General features: G+C 38.9%; 1 protein-coding gene across 1 annotated transcript in view; it reads left to right on the forward strand.

The window, feature by feature from the left end:
* Window positions 1-18,500, forward strand: part of LOC108317225 (aspartyl/asparaginyl beta-hydroxylase) — a 157,542-nt gene that overhangs the window by 39,890 nt on the left and 99,152 nt on the right. The window lies entirely within an intron of this gene.

The raw sequence follows: 18,500 nt of genomic DNA on the forward strand, positions 1-18,500 counted from the left end.
TCTGTCAGTTTGCTGAGAATGATGGTTTCCAGGTTCATCCATGTCCCCACAAAGGACCCAAACTCATCGTTTTTGATGGCTGCATAATATTCCATGGTGTATATGTGCCACATTTTCCCTATCCAGTCTATCGTCGATGGGCATTTGGGTTGGTTCCAGGTCCTTGCTATTGTAAACAGTGCTGCAATGAACATTCGTGTTTCTTTTGTGGCTCAGTTTTCTCTTCTGTAACATAGGAATACTAAGAGTATCAACTTCTGAAGGGTGTGTTTCCATGATAGTAACTAAATGAAAATATATGTAAAGTGCTTAAAGCAATAGCTAAAGGGAAAGCACTTAGGAAATATTAAAAATTATTTATTGTTGTTATGTTGACAACTGTACTAGGTATAGAAATCCCAAGACTCCTAGAACATGATATCATTTTCAAGGACTCTGAATTGTTAGAAAGACATGCAAACAAAGTTACAGCTATGTAGAAAGAATTATCTCTACCTTCAAAAGTTTATTACAAAGGTAGTCTCATAAATTTAATAACCTATAGTATTGTAGTTTAACTTTCACAGGGGCTCCTAAACTTACTCAGAGTGAAGAACTATTTTTAATGTTAAAAAATTATGTGGATGATTATAGAATAGTGGCTATTTTTAGTTATTAGTTGACTGATATTATCTTTAATGATTGAATATTATTACAATTTCAAGAATACTTTTAATTTAATTTGTAGTGATGAAAGCAGTATGTACATATGTATCTTGTACACATGATGCTTAATAAGACCTTACTTCGTGTGCAAATGATACCTGGTGAGCATGTGGAGTTGCTGGCCTCTGGCTGTAATTTCACAGCCCAGAAGTTAAGAAGTAGGCGTATAGTTCATGAAAACTTTTTTTAACTAGTTGTTTTTAATTTTTCATCAAAGTAGTACAAGGATATAGTTTAAAAAGCGGAGGCTCATAATGAATAGCAGCAGTCTTCTTCCCTACGACTTCATATCCCCTAGTCCCACTCTTTCTTTTTTTTGAGACAGCATCTCACTCTGTCACCCAGGCTGTAGTGCAGTGGAGTCGTCTCAGCCACTGCAACCTCCGCCTCCATGGTTCAAGTGATTCTTCTACCTCAGCCTCCCAAGTAGCTGGGATTACAGGTGCACACCACCACACCCGACTAATATTTGATTTGTATTTTTTTTTAGCAGAGACGGGTTTTGCCGTGTTGGCCAGGCTGGTCTCAATCTCCTGACCTTGTGAACTGCCCATCTCGACCTCCCAAAGTTCTGGGATTACAGGCGTGAACCACCACGCCTGGCCTTAGCTGTTTCTTTCTAGGACTTAGTTATGCATTTCTAAATAACTTGTATAATTCTGCTGTTTTCTCCTCAATATCAGAAACTGTTGGCTGACTCTGTTTTAAAGATCACTGACATCAGCTCAATCATCATGCTCTCACAAGCTCTCCACTGCCTTACCTCCTGAATCTTCCAGTATATTTAGGACATAACTATGATAGATAGTGATACATGCTAATGAGAAAACACAAGGCAAGAAGGGGCAAATCAGCGGCTTTGATAGAGTTGATCACTTCCTCTCCTTCAAACACTCCCTTCACGTGACTTCCTGGATAACGTTCTCTTGGTGTTTCTCCTGCTTTCTACTGTTTGCTTTTCTCAGGTTCTTTGGAGATGTTTCTCATCTCTTTGACCATTAATCACTGGAGTGCCCCAGACTTGATCTTCCAAATATTTCCCCATCTACACGTACTCCCTTGATGATCTCATCTAATCTCATGGCTTTAAATGCCTTTGTATGCCAAAGATTAACAAATTTACCTACAGCCCAATTCTTCTTCCTGTACTCCAGACTGGTGTGTCCAGCTCTCTACATGGTGTCTGCCTGATAACTTCAGTGTTACATGTGTTCGATGTATAGTAATCACTTCAAACTTAACAAGTCCAAAACTGACTCCTGATCTTCCCCGCTCAAAACACACTCCTCCTGCAAACCTCTTTCACACCTCACTGTCAGTCCTTCAGCAAATCCCACCAGCCCTCTTCAGAATGCATTGAGAATCCAGCTACTTCTGCCACCTGTACCCACTACCACCAGGACCAAGTCACCACCATCCCTTGCCTATGTTATTCCAGTAGCCTCCTAACTGGTCTTCCTGCTTCCACCATTGCGTCTCTATAATCTTTCTCAGACAGTAGCCACAGCCTTTTAAACTTAAGTCATTTCATGTTGCTCAGATCCCTCCAACATCTTTTCTTCCTCAGAGTAAACACAAAATCTTTGCGGTGGTTTATAAGATCTCGCACAGTCTTGTTTTCCTTTCCTTCTCTTTGACTGGCTTCCTCTCCAACCTCATGTCCTATGACTCTTCCTTTGCGCCCTCTCTTCCAGCTCCACCAGCTCCCATGCCAAGAACACTCAAGGACTCAGGGCTTTTGCACTTGGCCATTCCCTCCCAGGCTAAATGCTCTTTTCCAGATAGACACATGGTTTGCCTCTTTAGTGTTTCCAGATAGACACACAGGTTGCCCCTTCTGCTCAACTGTTGCGTTCTCAGTGAGACTCCCCTCACCCTGATTTTATTTAAGATTGCAACCCCTTACATTCAATATTCTGTTTCTTTATTTTCTCCATTGCACTATCGCCATGTGAAATATTGGACAGTTAGTGTTTATTGTCTGAAACTTCCACTGGAATGAAGGATCTGTGAAGACACATTTTTTTTCCTCACTGTTGCATCTCCTGTGTTTAGAACCATGCACAGTACACAGTAGGCACTTGATAAAATATTTATTCCATGGGTTTCTCTTATTTCTTAATGAGGATTAATATTAAAAGCCCTATAAAACCGTAACTGTACGAGTAAGAACTAGAACCCAGATGGGACTTCTAGGTTGGAAATTCATGGAATACCCAAAACTCAAGTGGCTGATTCTGAGTGAAGAAACTGCTACTATCATCCCTAAAGAAACCAGAGGTGGTTCCTGTGACTCAATATGTTTAAGCTCATGGTTCGTGGAATCACGGAATCATTGAACCCATACTGTCTTGAGCATAGAACCAACAAGGAAAATAAAATATTTATTTAAAAATACTTAGCTTTCAATTTCTTAATCCAGAAATGAGGATAAAAATTCTTATACCTCACAGAGTAAACATCCTAGCAGAAGGATAAAATGAAAATAATACCTGTAAATAATAAATACAACCTTCTACTGTTATTATTATTCCCAGGTCTGAGTCTACTATTATTATCATCCAGATATCTGGACTTAGGGTTGCTCTGACTAACAATCAAATTAGTTAATTTGGGGACCTAACATAGGTCTACTAATCTTTTTATTGTGTTAAAACGTGACTTTAAAAAAAATCTATATCTACTATTATGATCAATTATACAAGCAACTATATATTTTCAGCCCCAAAAGTAAGGCAAACATTATTTAGGAATAAAGAACAGTTTTTAAAAATTGAATAAATTTAGCTTTATGAAAAACTCATGAATATGATCCATACCACTTAGTTTGTCTTGGACCAGTGAACATTTCATCACGTGGCTTCAAGACAGAGATTCCACGGCTGTAGTACATGGAGGCCACGCCCCAGCGCCACAGTCATTCAGGTCTCAGTTTTCAGGATCCTGGATTCCGGAGGGTAATAGAGGAGGGAGAAGAAAACAAACTCCTTCCAGCCTTTATTCATGTGTTCCTGTCCTGCATTGGTTGGGGAAGTGAACACATTTGTGGAAAACCCTGGTTTTCTAACAGGACTCCCCATTTTTATCCTCCTCCCTCCATGTCTTCAAGAGGTGAGTTATAGATCAGATTCAAACCAACCCTACCAATCACCACATTCCCATTCCCATTAAATTCAGGTACATTTCATTTTAAAAAGTCAAATTTTAGCCCTTAATATGAGCACTTTGGGAGGCCAAGGCAGGAAGATTGCTTGAGGCCGAGAGTTCAAGACCAGCCTGGGCAACACAGTGAGACTCCATTCCTACAAAACATTTAAAACTAAAAAATAAATTTAAAAAGTCGAATTTTAGTGTCTTAAAAAGACAGGATCTTATTTCTTACCCACCTAAATAACCTTGGGCCAGTTTAGTGGCTCATGGGGGACCCAACTCCTCTCTCACCATTTCTGCCATTCTTAGTCCATAACCTGATGTTCCAAAAGGGTTGTTCATGCACCAAACCATTATAGCTACATCCAGATTATAGGGTTGAGGACTGGAGAAGGAGTAGGCTTCTTAGAAAAACTACATTTAACTCACAGAATTTTGTTAAAGCTAAAACTTAGGGTTCTAGTTCTAAGGAAAAAGGAAATATGCAGTATTGAGAAGTAGGATTAATCAGCAGTCTTGAACATACAGTATTTTATTCCTTTTGTTATTAGAATATTTTTGACCATCATATTTTATGAACGTGGCTACTGTTCAATACCAAAAAGCTCGATAGGTCATAAGACTATATATTTTTACAACTGGTCAACTTTCCATTATTCACACACACAAAAATTGATTCCTTCATTGCCTTAAATATTTGTGTGCCAGCTGTGTACCAGGCATTGTTCTAGACAGGTGGTTGCAGGTGAGAGCAAGCCAGATGAGGTTCCTGTTTCAGGGAGCTCACCTCCCAGCAGTACACACACAGACTGAAATTTTGGTAAGAGTGCTGAAGAAACAAAGCAGAAGAGCATGGCTGTTGAGAGAAGGGGTGGTAAGTTAGGGAAGAAGGCGTCCCAAAAGATGAGTGAGACCTAAGCACTCTGAGCAGAGGAACAGTTTGTGCAAAAGTCCCAAGGCAGGAGAGAAGGGCTGAGAAGCTGGAGCACCCTGAACAAACCTAGAGTGCATAAGAAACAGTGAGAGGAAGTCAGGGACTAGACCATGGTGGGAGTCTGGACATTTTCTTCATGCTGTGGACACCATACCCAGCCCATAGACATCTCTGTACCAAATAGAGCCCTTTCTCATGTACGCATTGACTGGCTTGCTTCTGGGAGGTCCACTTCAGTGCATTCTTACAAAGGGAGGGACAGGGAATCCGAATGGTGGGCATGGCTTGTTGCAGATAAACAAGAACACTTGCAAACCTGCCCTAAATCTGCTGCTCACAGGGCAGTTGCAATTCTGAGCCCCTCACATCTCTGCCCCTCATGCTCCAGACCTCCCATTCTAGCCTTAGCAGCATGTACCTTCCCCTGCACTGCGGGGTATCCTTGGGGCACAGGTCTGACCTCCAGGGGCTCTGATCCTAAAGGGGGTTTGGCAGGGGAGTGTAGGGGCTGGGTCCTCTGGAACCTGCAGAGAGAATCATTGCAACAGCTTCGGTTGACTGGTTTGTCACTCTCCCACCATTTAAAATTAGCACTTTAGATCAGTACCAACCAAAATATGTTTGTAACTAAAGTATTTTATTAAGGGGGAAATGCAGGAATAGACAGAATTAAAAGAAATAATGAATCAATGTTATCACAGATTTATTGAAAATCTGTTGGAGCAAATTGTCAGCCGTGGAAATTCCATGTATTTTTTACTCGAATCGACTCATGATACTCTTACCTGGTAGGGAAAAGGGGAAGGGAAACATTACGTATTTGGAATATGTAGTTAAAAAAAATGGAATGTGCTTCACTCATCAGGCTTTAGTTCCATAATAGCAGAAACTGATATTTGTTTAAGGCAAAACAGGCCCTCATTTGTGGGTGTCTGTTTCTTAAGTCGAATCAGATTGTTTTTATGTTTTAGATAAAATTGTGATATCAGTTTCTCCCCACTGGATGTCATCTTTTCCCACATATTCTGTAGCCCACAGTCACAAAATGCATGAACTACCAAATAATGCAATACAAAAATGGCTTGTTAGATGTCAAATTCAAATAATGATTTGTCTTCATTTATTGAATACATAGTGAGTACTTATGATGTCCAGGTTCTGTTTTAGGCACTGGGATCCGAATAGTCAATAAAACAAAGTCGCAGCTCTCGTTATACTTGCATTTTAGTGTGTATAGGGGAAAGAGTGGGAATATGTAGTTTTTAAAAAATTAAAATATAAAAGGCAGTGTTAAGTGTGAAAAGGAATATAAGATAGGAAAAGAGAACAGAATGAGCAGGAGGCGTTGCTATGTAATAGGTCTCTTGGATGAGAACATTTAATTTGAAGAGTTGAAGAGGCAAGGGCATAAGCTGCACTGCCATCTGGGAGAAGAGTTCCGGGGCTTCGGGAACATTCTCATAGTCCTTAGGGCATGTGTGCTTAGCATATTTGAGGCTTAACAAGGAGGTGATTGCTGGTAAAGAATGTGTGAAGGGAGACTGTAGGAGTGCGTAAGACCAGAGAGGTCAAGGATCCAAATCACATAAGCCTTTGAAGACCAAAGTAAGAACTTGTGTATTATCTCCAGTGAGATGGCCATTGGGAGACTCTGGGCAGAAGATGGATATGATTGCATTATGTTTTCAAAGGCTCATTCTGGCAATAGGGATGCAAGACTGGAAGCAGGGAAAGCAATTAGGAGAGCATTGCAGTGGTCCAGGCAAGACATGATGATGATATAGAGTAGAGGTGGTGAGGGCTGGTTAGAGTCTACATATGTTTGGAAGTAAAGTTAGTAGCGTTGGATAATGGAGTGAGAGAGGTCAAATATGGATCTATGGCCAGGCACAGTGGCTTATGCCTATCTCAGCATGGAAGGCCAAGGGGGAGGATTGCTTGAGGCCAGGAGTTTGAAACCAGCCTAAGCAACATAGTGAGATACTAACAAACAACAACAACACAAACCCAACACTTAGTCAGGCGTGGTAGCGTGAGCCTATAGTCCCAGCTACTTGGGAGTCTGAGGTAGAAGGATCAATGCTTCAGTGAGCTATGATCACGCCACCGTACTCCAGTCTGGGCAACAGAGCGAGATCCTGACTCAAGTAATTTAACCTTAAAAAGCTGTGCTTTGACAAATTCACTGAACACAAAAATGTGCAATATGTTCCTGATTTAATATGTCATCAAATGTCAGTTATCAGCTGGGATTTGTGAGCCTTTAAAGAAATTGGAAGAGCAATGGAAATGTGTTTTTGCCTGTGTGTATCTATGTGTGCACGTGGGTTGTGTGTGTAAGATAAAATTGTGTTGTGTACTTTTCCTGAAATTTTTTAATTTAGAATTATACTTAATATCTTACTAAATCATTCATTACAATTAAGAATATGTTTAAACAGTATATATATGTCTTTAAAACATTTAAAGATTTTCTGGGTACTATTTGTATTTTTTTTTAAAGTCACAATCAGTGCCCTAACAAAACACCAGATGGCGATAGAAAACGTCACATTTACACTAACAGAAATCACATCTGCAAAGCAACTTAAAGAAAGGTGGAGTTGGCCGTATTACAGCCAGTAAATCAGCTTGATGCAACTAGTACTTCATATGGATAGTTCATAGTTTTCTTTTATCATAGGAAAATATAACAAACATAGTTAATAATCAAGTGTCATTCGGAAGTTTTCTTATTTAAAAAATCTTCAATGAGGTTTTCCTTGTGATTCTTATAACTGTATATAACATATTTGAACAGTTTTCTATTGCTCTGATGATAAAAACTAAACTTCTTAGCGCAGCACATGACGCATTTCAGGATATAGCCCCCATTTATGGCTTCCCTCTGTTCAAAATGCTCTTCCTAATCTCTCCACTTCTGTTTTATCACTCCCGTTTCTTAAAACTGAGCTTCAATGTTCTGTCTTTCAGAAAGCCTTCTCTGACTACACTGCCAGACTGGAAGGTGTGTCTCTCTTTTTGTTCCCAAGATGCCTTTTGCTTGCAGATTTTTTATTAGCACATAGTTTGAGTTTTCTCTTTATTTTCTAGACAAAAAGCTGATTAAGAGTAGGAACCATGATCAACCCCTATCCCCTTATATTAATCAGAGTTTACAGAGTTCTCCAGAGAAACAAAACCAATAGGGGGTGTGTGTGTGTGTGTGTGTGTGTGTGTGTGTGTGTGTGTGTGTGTGTGTGTTTATGGATATACAAATAGATACAGATAGAGATTTATTTTAAGGAATTGGCTCACGTGATTATAGAGGCTGGCAAGTCCAAAATCCACAGGGAAGAGTTGATGTAGCAGCTTGAGTCTAGAGGCAGAATTGCTCTTCCTTGGAGGGAGATAAGTGTTTTTTCTTAAGGCCTTCATCTGATTGAATCAGGCATACTAACATTATGGAGAATAATCTGCTTTACTCAAAGTCTGCTGGTTTAAATGTTAATCTCTCCTAAAAATACCTTCTCAGCAACATCCAGACATGCTTGACCAAATGTCTGATAACCATGGCTTAGTCAAGTTGACAAATAAAATTAACCATCACACTATGCTAGGGGCACTTAACCATAGATAGTGGATGCTGAATAAATAGTTGTAGTATGAAAAAAAATGTGACTAACCCCATTCTCTTTCATTGCCCCTTCATCTAATAGTGATATTATAAGATGTAAATAGCCTGAATGGTGGGCAGGAAGAGTTATAAACAGAAAAGTGTAAGTATGAATTCACTTTAAGTGTCTACAATATACTTGCTACATTTCAAGTTATTTTCAGATGAGTTATTGTTTAATCATTACCCATAAATCTTGTGAGTTAAGCATTTTTCAGCTACCATTTCTTCAAAATGTTTTCATCTTTTTTCACACTCCCCTACTTCTGTGACTATAATTACATGTATATTGGACTGCTTGAAAATGTCCCACAGGTCTATGAAAATTTGAGTATTTTTAGGCTGGGCACGGTGGCTCAGGCCTGTTATCCCAGCACTTTGGGAGGCCAAGGCAGGTGGATTACTTGATATCAGGAGTTCAAGACCAGCCTGGGCAACATGGTGAAACACTGTCTCTACTAAAAATACAAAAATTAACCAGGTCATGGTGGCATGTGCCTTTAATTCCAGCTACTTGGGAGGTTGAAGTGGGAGAATCACTTGAGCCCTGAAGACAGAGGTTACTGTGAGCTGAGATCACACCACTGCCCTCAAGCCTAGGTGACAGAGCAAGGCTCCGGCTCAAAAAAAAAAAGACTTTGTTCACTTTTTAATTATTTTTCCCCCATTGGATTGCATACTTTCTATTATTCTATCTTCAAGTTCATTGATTTTTCTGCCATTTCAAATCTGTGTTGAGCTCATCTAGTGAAGTTTTTATTTTAGCTACTGTTCTTTCCAACTCTAGATCTCCAACTGCTTCTTTTTTGTAGTTTTCATTTCATGAAATGAAAACTACAGAGATTCCACATCTGTTTAGGCATTAATACTATTTTTAAAAAATTCTTTGTACTTATTTATAACCAGCAATTTGAAGTATTTTACTAATAAACCCAATATTTGGGCACAATGGCGGGCAGTTGCAGTTGGCTCCTTTTTTTTCCTGAGATTGGGTCAGGTGATTCCTATTTTTTTTTGCATGTCTAGTAATTTTTGGTTGAAAACTGGATTGTGTGTGTAATTTGTTGTAGCAACTTTGGAATTTGTTTTGTTCTTTCTGAGGACTGTTGGTGTGTAGTACACAGTTAACTTGCCTGAACTCAAATTGAAAAATCTGACTCTCTAACAGTGTAAAGCAGCTAATATCTCTGGTCAGGATTTTTGGCTTTTGATTGCTGTGTTTAAAGTCTGGTTAGCAAGGGTGGAGGTGTCTTGTGCCTTTAGAGATTACTTGTTTGCCAAAGATTTGCATAGAATTGATACTCAGATTTTGAGACTTGCTTCTGGAATTTCCTCACTTCTGGGATTCACTATCTAAATTTTCAGTTGCCTGGCCAAACCAATTTCTGCCCTCTTACACCTCAAGCCAGTAGAACTTCTATCTCCTGTATTGGGAAATGCACTCAAGCAAAACATAACAAACTTGTACATTTCATCGGGAGCTGCTTTTTCGGAGGTAGATTTGTATAGTAGTAAGCCTAGAAGGCAGCCCTCAGTAATTCTTGCCTTCTGGTATTCACACCTCTGTGTAGTTCTCTGTCTTTTGAGTAAAGCTGATCTATGTGGCCAAAAGAATATTGCAGAAATGACAGTGTGACTCCCAAGGCTAATGCATGAAAGATGTTGCAGCTTTTACCATAATCCCTTTAAATCACTCACTCTGGAGAAAACCAGCTGCCACATTGTGAGAGTATACAAGAAACTGGTCCACAGAGCAAAAAACTTGTGAAATATGACAAATGTTTATTGTTGTTGCAGGGTGCTAAGTTTGGGGATGATTTGTTTCTGAAGTCATATATAGCTAATCCATCCTCCTCAATTTGCTGGCTTTTTTATCAGACTCCCTGGGGCTACTCATGAAGGTGGATAGTAAGTCAGCCAGGGATGGCTTTGGCTTGTGAGCTTGGAAAGTATGAGGTGTGTTCTTTTCCTTTAAAAATTCATTCATTCATCTTACTGAGATGAGAACTGTAGCGCCTGGTGCAAAGGCACCTGTCATGAAGTTGGAATCATTCAGTCTCTGAGAGTCCATTCCACTGATGCATGTGGGCTTGACCAAGTCATCACTGCCTTGAACTTAATTACTGCATGGCTAGCCTAGTTAGATCTTCTGTCTTTGTCTTTTTGCTGCCCATTGGAGATGCTTTAGCCCTTAATTTAGTAGTGTTGAAACACAGGTATTCCTCGTTGACAAGTCTGTCTAAATGTTGCAGCACAGGCTGGTAGTTAAGTTCCCGCTAACCGTTATGTGTAGTAATTTTTCCATGTTGTAGAAGAGCAATGTAGCAATACCACAATTAAACCAACTCAAGGAAAAGCTTTGAGAAAAGTCTCCCGTTCACCCTTGCAGCTGTGAAAAGAGGTTATGAGATAACTGCTGTTAAAGATTTATTATAGTCATTACATTCAACAGCTACCGTAGTTTTAGTGGTTCCTAAAATACACCAGCAGTTATTGTCTGATTACTTCCATAGATAAGTTAATTGTAGGAGATTTCTGACTCTCACGCAAGTCTGATTTAGAGAGAAGTTTAATTATAGCAATTTTAGTGATTTAAATAAGCTCAGCATATATTACCAGTCTTAGCAAGTATAGTAGAAGTTTTTTAGCTATGTTGAAATACACATTCTCTTTGTTTTTATTTTTCATTTCATGATTTCTAACCATAGTGTAGTACATGTGATAATTTAGGACACCGTTTTCACCAGAGTGCATCTTCAGTCAAACACGCCACAGGACACCAATAGCAAATTCTTCATTATCATTAAAATCCCATTCTAATGCTGTCCATGGAGCACTCCACATTTTACAAAGGTAATTTGTGTAATGATTGTGACAATATGAGCAGGAAAGTACAATAGGTTTCTTAAGGAAAAAAGTCAGATATTGGTATACTTCTAAATTATTGTTAGGATTGTAATTTGTTTAATGAAGGAAGGTGTGACACTCTCTTCAAATCAGGTACTTCATTGTTTATGAACACAATTGTCTATTTGTATACTGAGGCAAATTAACAAAAAAAATTAGCTAGGTAGGCATGGTGGCATGCACCTGTAGTCCCAGCCACTCGGGAGGCTGAGGCAGGAGAATCACTTGAACAATGGAGGCGGAGGTTGCAGTGAGCCGAGGTTACACCATTGCACTCCAGCCTGGCAACAGAGCAAGACTCTATCTCAAAAAAAAAAAAGAACTTTAACCACATATGCCTAAACTAATTTAAAATTAAGCTTTCAAAAAATGTGCCATAAAAAGACAGTGCTGTGAGTAGTTAAATATATTCATTTATTTAAACAAGACTTCACATTGGTGTGTACATTAGCTTGGAAAATGCATTACCGAAAATTACCTTAGTCTGAGCCCTGTAGACCTCTTCCCCATAGAACTTTCGATTCTTCTAATATAATGATAGGTCCAGTGGCATTTACAGCAGTAGTTCCTGCCATATTTTTTATATTTTTCACTTAAAAATCAAATATATACTGACAATAGGAAAATATTAGTAATGGTGAAAATGAATCAAATCCTGTATTTCAGTTTGGGTGATTTCATTACAACCTGCTTGCAAGTCAGTCTACCACCTTTCCTTAACACCATGAATGTCAGTCATGCCTTTCCTCTTTGCTGCAATGTTCTCTCTTCGTCCCCTTCATCCATTGGGATTTATACCATAGACCTTTGCTGTTATCATGCCTGGTGCTGGGTGGGTGTGGAATGAAGATTAGGCACCTCCCACAGGCAGTGTCTGGAGGCCTCGCAGGAGGCAACAGGCAAATCTATCTCAGAAATATGGAGAAACCCAGCCTTACAGGGATTCTGGAACAGACCACAAGTAAGGCTGCCAGCAGAGGTTGTTTGCTGACAGGAAGCAGGATTTCCACATGGAGGGGTAGCATTGGATCCTCAGAAACACTGGAGTATCACAGGGCCCTATCACTAGCCCTGCCATGTCGTTAGGAGCTGGTCCAGAATGAAGGCAGCAGGACATGAGCTCAGTGCCAGGAGAGCAGCTGCACTCGTGGTGTATCACCTGCCATAATGCTTTTATCTAACCCTTCCCTCCTTGCCCTCCGTGTAGAATATCTGAAGCTAATATATGGATAATTAACTTCTATTGAAACCAGTGATGCACCCAAATAAAACTAGGTTCTCCTTAGGCACCATTGTATACTGTCGCATTTCCCACCCCTAGCTGCCTGCCAGTCTCACCCAGCTCTGTGTCACTGCTGGTCAGGCACAGTGACAGCAGAGGACTGCAGGATGGATCCCAGTGGATGAAGAGGAAGAAGAAAGCGCATTAGATCACATGGGGGAGATTTCAAACGGTGCCCTGGGTCCCACCTTCAACTATTCTGATTTCATCGCTCTAGGTGCAATAATTCTAATGTGCAGTCATGGTTGAGAAGTGTTAGTTAAGACATGCAGCTGACCTAGTCAATCTGATCTGTGTACCAGGTGCATCTTAACTAAAAAGTTTTATTGGTATCACCTGATTCAGAAGTCATTTTTTGACAGTATTTGAATCCCATTTGAAGGTTTTTTTTAATTTATAAAATATAAAGCCAACAAAAGGATTGAGAAAAACTGAACCTGTTGTATGAAAAAAATATTGTAAGTTTATTAAACAGCTATCTTAAAGATAACCATATGAGCCACAAACGATAGGCAAACCCAGGTGTACTGAGGAACTGAGGAAAACTTGCAGTGCTTCCTTCTCATGGCGTGGACAGAATACTGAGCTTGGTAGTCGAGGCAGCTGTTGCTGTCTGAATCTTGGCGTAGACCCTTTTCATCCTATGGCCCATGCTCTGTCTCATTGGCAGGCTCTCACCTCACTCAGCTCCATTCTTTTACCAAACCATACAAATGTGAATCAGGACTAAAAGACTAATTTTAACGAATTCTGAGTTGCCATCTACACATGCTCAAACTTCAGCTATTAAATAACAAGATTTGTATCAATGATATTTTCAAAGGTCTAGCTTTGTCTGATGCTGCTAGTTACTACTGCATTGATGCCAGCAAGTGCTGGAAGAAAGGCCAGCCTCTCCCAGTGCTGCAAATGTGTTGCCTGGGAAAACAGCAACTGCCTCCAGCCTTGGACTGGAGAGACCCACTTGACCGTTGGCTGAAGTCCCCATCCTCCTCCCTACTCCTGCTGTTCTCATTATCCACCCTCATTTCAGCAGCTGTGGGTAGACACTATCCTCTTTGAGATTTTTGCCGTTTAACTGTTTGAGACAACTAATTAAATTCTCATCATGTATGTGGGAACATGTCACTCACTGAAGAAATATTGCTATATAGGATGAAGATGTTTGAGGAAAAACAATGCTAATAATAAATGGCAGATGCATTCCACTTCATTGGTTCACTTTCTGCCTTTTTACTGAAGGAACTTAACTGTGCTTTGTACTTAGAATGTTCTCTGTATTTTCTGGGTCATTGCCATAGACCCATTCATGGGTCTCTCATGCCAGAGAGGATGTTGGTTTCTTTCTTTAACTCTTATTATTAAAGTAGTAAGAAAACATTACTGAGGGCATAACGGTACTTCTTTCATGGTTCCTCTCCTAAATTATTTACTACTAGGTATGTTAACTACTTAAGGTGAATATGTAGCCATTTATGTTGTGAATTCTAAACTCATTACATATTTTAAATACCTTTGTTGATTTGGTCATAGTAGAATCAGAGAACACTGATTTTTGCCTTTGGGTTCATTTTTAAAAGTCAGCATGCATGGATGAAGGGTGTAGGAGAAAGAATTACATATATTCCAACACATTTTCCTTTACATATATTCCAATTCGTTTGTGCCTGGTGAAGGCCAGGTCTCTTGCACCATGTCCTGGGACTTCAGCCATCCCTTGACATGTTGACCCTCCTTAAAGAATGGAAGGGGGAACTGAATAAAGAAGATAACAGCCTCTAGCTAAGAGGGATGATGTATTGATTTGCCAAATGTTTGGGCTGCTTTTGTGTCCCGTGCTCTGTGGAGCGCTTTGAAAACAAAGCGAGTAACTACAATGTAAAGAGGTAGAGGCTAGGAACAAAATGCTGTGTGAACACCAAGGAGGAAATGACACTGCTGGCAGGAGATGGAAAGCAAAGCAGCCTTCATGGAGTGATGACATTTGAGCTGGTCCTCAAGTAGTGGGTGAGGGTTGCATCCATGCAATAGCCCCGTGAATTCAGATACTGAAGTATTTCTAATGACAGGGATGATAAGTTGATATGGAAAAAGTATCACAGGTGCTTCTGCACACAGCAAGCCCAGCCTTACTCCAAGGTCAGTACTTAGTTGGGTATAATGGACTGTGCTCTCTACATGGAAGATAAGATTAGACTCTTATCTGAAAAACCCTTGATACCACCACTTTTTGGGAAAATTACCATAATTCATTTTTTTCATATATCCAATGACTTTTACCCTTTTGCTACTTTGATTCATCAATACATTGATAACTTCTCTTTGTCCCATTCCTGTTTCATAATAATTTAATGAAATTAAAGTAATGGATTTAATTGGCACCTACATCTATGATTTATCTTAAGCCTTTGGGGTGGGCCAGCTACCACAATTAAAATATCAACTTGATTCAAATTGTGCGAAGCACACTTTAAACTTGAAATAGAGGTGAATAAAATCTGTTTATACAGTGTGATGACTTTAATTGATACCCTTTTACATAAAAGCCAAGGTTTGATAAAGTTGTGTTTCAGGTAGTAACCTTGATTCTTATGCTTCATTGAAATTTGGCTCCTCTCCCCCAAGGATCACTGACTTCTTTGTGCATTTATATCATCATATTAGTGATGTTATTACTAATGCCATTCAGCTAGTCATAGGGTGGAAGTAGCATTAATTGCAAATTATAGCTTCAACATAAAACCAATGAACTTGGGTGAGCATTTAATTTCTGGGCCATGTCACTTTGATTCATACTGCGTCTTTGCTTTTTAACTGCTGCTGTGAGCGTACGTGTGCATTCTCTGCAGTATATTTTTTCATGGCACTTCCAGACAGTCCTTAGAGTCAAGCAGTATAGGACCCAGCAGGGTATGTGTTGTTGCGCCATTAATTGCATACCTCTGCGCCTTCTGAGGAAGGAGGCCAGAGGCAGATTGTCTTTTACCCCCTGAGAGGTATGATAATAGCTTGACAATGCTCTTACTGGCGTATTTCTCTGTGATTATGAAATACAAGTGAAGAGACTTGTTAGAAAGAAAGAAAAATGAGGAATATTTTTAAATTGCCTTTTAGATTAATAGTATCAGACACACTTAGTGCATTAGTACTGGTGTGATGGGAATACACAAGAGGTTTCCATTCTTGGTCAGTCTGAGTTTGGGGTTTGATTTGTTTTGTTTTTAAAGTGTGTTGCTGAATGTGGTATTTGGAAGTCAAGGCCTTTATGACATTACAGGAAATTTGGAGACGTAGGACTTGTTCTTTATTTTAACATAATGACATTATGTTAAATAATTTTAACATGATGTTAAATGACATTATGCATCTTCCAAAGCATGGGCTTTTGGAGTAGCCGTTATTATCATTACTATTATTGCTTTAGCAGTGAGCATTTTCCTTATAGGCATAAGAACTCCTCTTACTAGTGTGAAATCACTTATGTAATTCTAGAAAATTCTTGCAGTACAGTAGAAAGGGTTCTTGACTAGGAGTTTTAATCGGCTTTACCAATTTTTATTTGCTGTTTCATCTTGAATAAGTCTCCTGGCCTCTCTGAGCTTTATTTCCCATGTATAAAACATGGAGATAATTCTACCTGCACGTCTGCATTTTTTGTGCAGGTTGGATGGCCATTTGGCTTTGTCGCTGGTGTCTTGTTATACAGATACGAGCGACTTTTATCATACTTCACCTCCAATGATTGTTTTGTATAAAATGCATGTCATCCCTAAATCCAAATGCAATAGAAGAGTAATCTGATATTGCTTGTGTATGTTCCGTTTCTAAGAGGCTCTTAATGATTGTGTTAAACTTTATCCACATAACATTCCAGTGTCTCTAAGTGCAAGAGAAGGGTGGCAATTCTTCAGGGATGTTTTTCTAGGTAGTGTTTATATGTGAAAATGAACATCTACAAGTTAAATAAGATATGAGAATATTGGAAAGCTATTTGAGGGGTGCTTGTAGTGGCATCTCATTAAAGTGTAAGTTATGCTTTCTTTCTACCTTGAGTGTTACAGCTTTATTAACACTGAGTTTGAAAACAGCTAACAAAAAAAGCTAAATGCTTAAGGGATTTATTATAAAACTCAATAGTGCCATTAATTTCCATGTATGCTTTAAATTGCTGGGAGAAAATAATGTATTCAGCAAAGGAACAAGTTCCTGCTTCCTCCCCTGAGTCTCCTTGATTGTGCAGTTGGTCTCTCATTCTTTAATTAAAGTTGTCCAAAGATAGGATCCACTAAAGTGTTTACTGTATAAATAGTTTTCATTCCCAGTGTGCAAATTTAAAACCATGGTAAAAAGAGTTTGCCATCTGTTAACAACCAAAACATGTGGTATGCTGTTGCATAAAAATAAACTGCACATTATTCATAAACGGAATCACAACATATATTACATCTTTGGGGCTGACAATAATCTGTGATACTTTGGAATGTCACCTCCTTCTAAGTGACATATGCTTAGTAGTGCATTATGTTGGAAACCCTATCATTTGTAAATGTAATAAAAATAATTCATGTATTTTTATTCAAGTGAAATTGATTTATCTGAATGTCAGTTACTGATAAGAAATTATAAATTTTTAATTTTTTTCTTTGATATTTTCAAATCTAAGTTTTCCTGAGTTTTATTTTCAAGTCTTTTTTTCCCCCCATAAAATTTAACCATTTAGTTTAGCCAGAAACTTAACCATTTGTCTCTCTTTCTGCACTACTATTGCTTCAGCCCTGTGACATCTCAGGCTTGTATATCACATCCAAGAAGTCTTCCTGCCTCTAGTTTTTGCCTTTCTACATATACATATCTTACCTACAGCAAGAGAAAATTCCCGAAAGACAGGATTCAAACGCTCAATCATTGAAGCCATCAGTGATACTACATTGTCAGGGGAGCAAAGTCAAAATTCATCGGAAATTTGTTCAAGAGACCCCATCATATTGCTGTAAGCCGCCTGTATAGCCTTGGCCCTAACTGTCCCTGTCCCCACACCTTATAGAATTCCACAAGATTTTTCACAAATGCCTGAACGTACCTCTTTCACATTTATATCTACATACTTTCCCCTTCCTTTGAAATGTTTTTCGCTGTCTCTACCTCATTCCAAATTAGATGTGTGCCTCAAGAGTCAGCTCTAATGTTCTGTCATTTCTTTAATTCTTTCCTTGTTTCTCCAATTAGTGCTAATCCTTTGCTTCTTTGTGTTCCCAGAGCACTTTGTAATTCTTACTTTCCCTGATAATTTTCAACCTTTTATTCTAGTCATTAATGTACTTCCCCCTCAACCACTTTCTAATGTGTAAAGTACTTGAGGATAGGGATTGTCTTGTTTATCTTTGTGTCCCCACACTAGTTAGCATAATGCCTGTGAGGCACTCAATAAATAGGCGTCAAAATGGTTTGAAAACTGTCACACATCGTGTTCTGGAGAATCCAATAAGCAAACTAATGCGATGGAGACATTTAGACAAACAGGTCAGAGCAGACTGTCATATTTCAGATTGGAATTTTTTTTCTATGTAGCAGTAGTTATGGATGTCCTAAAATGTTTTTGGCCCTCTTCCATTCACTATTTCCTAATGGACAATTTATATCTCACAATATTCTGCAGGAAGTTCTGATTTGTTTCACACAAAACCAATTGCTATCTTTGAACCTTATTTAGGTCCCATTTCAAGTTAAACATGCTCTAAAAACATAAATTCTTAAGACAATCAGGGAAATGTAAACACTGATTATTCAGTAAAAGTATCCAACTATGATATTCAGAATTTATTGTGAATTTCTTTTCTTTTTCTTTCTTTCTTTTTTTTTTTTTTTTT

Source organism: Cebus imitator, unplaced genomic scaffold, assembly GCF_001604975.1.
Source record: "Cebus imitator isolate Cc_AM_T3 unplaced genomic scaffold, Cebus_imitator-1.0 Scaffold199, whole genome shotgun sequence".
Classification (NCBI taxonomy): Eukaryota; Metazoa; Chordata; class Mammalia; order Primates; family Cebidae; genus Cebus; species Cebus imitator.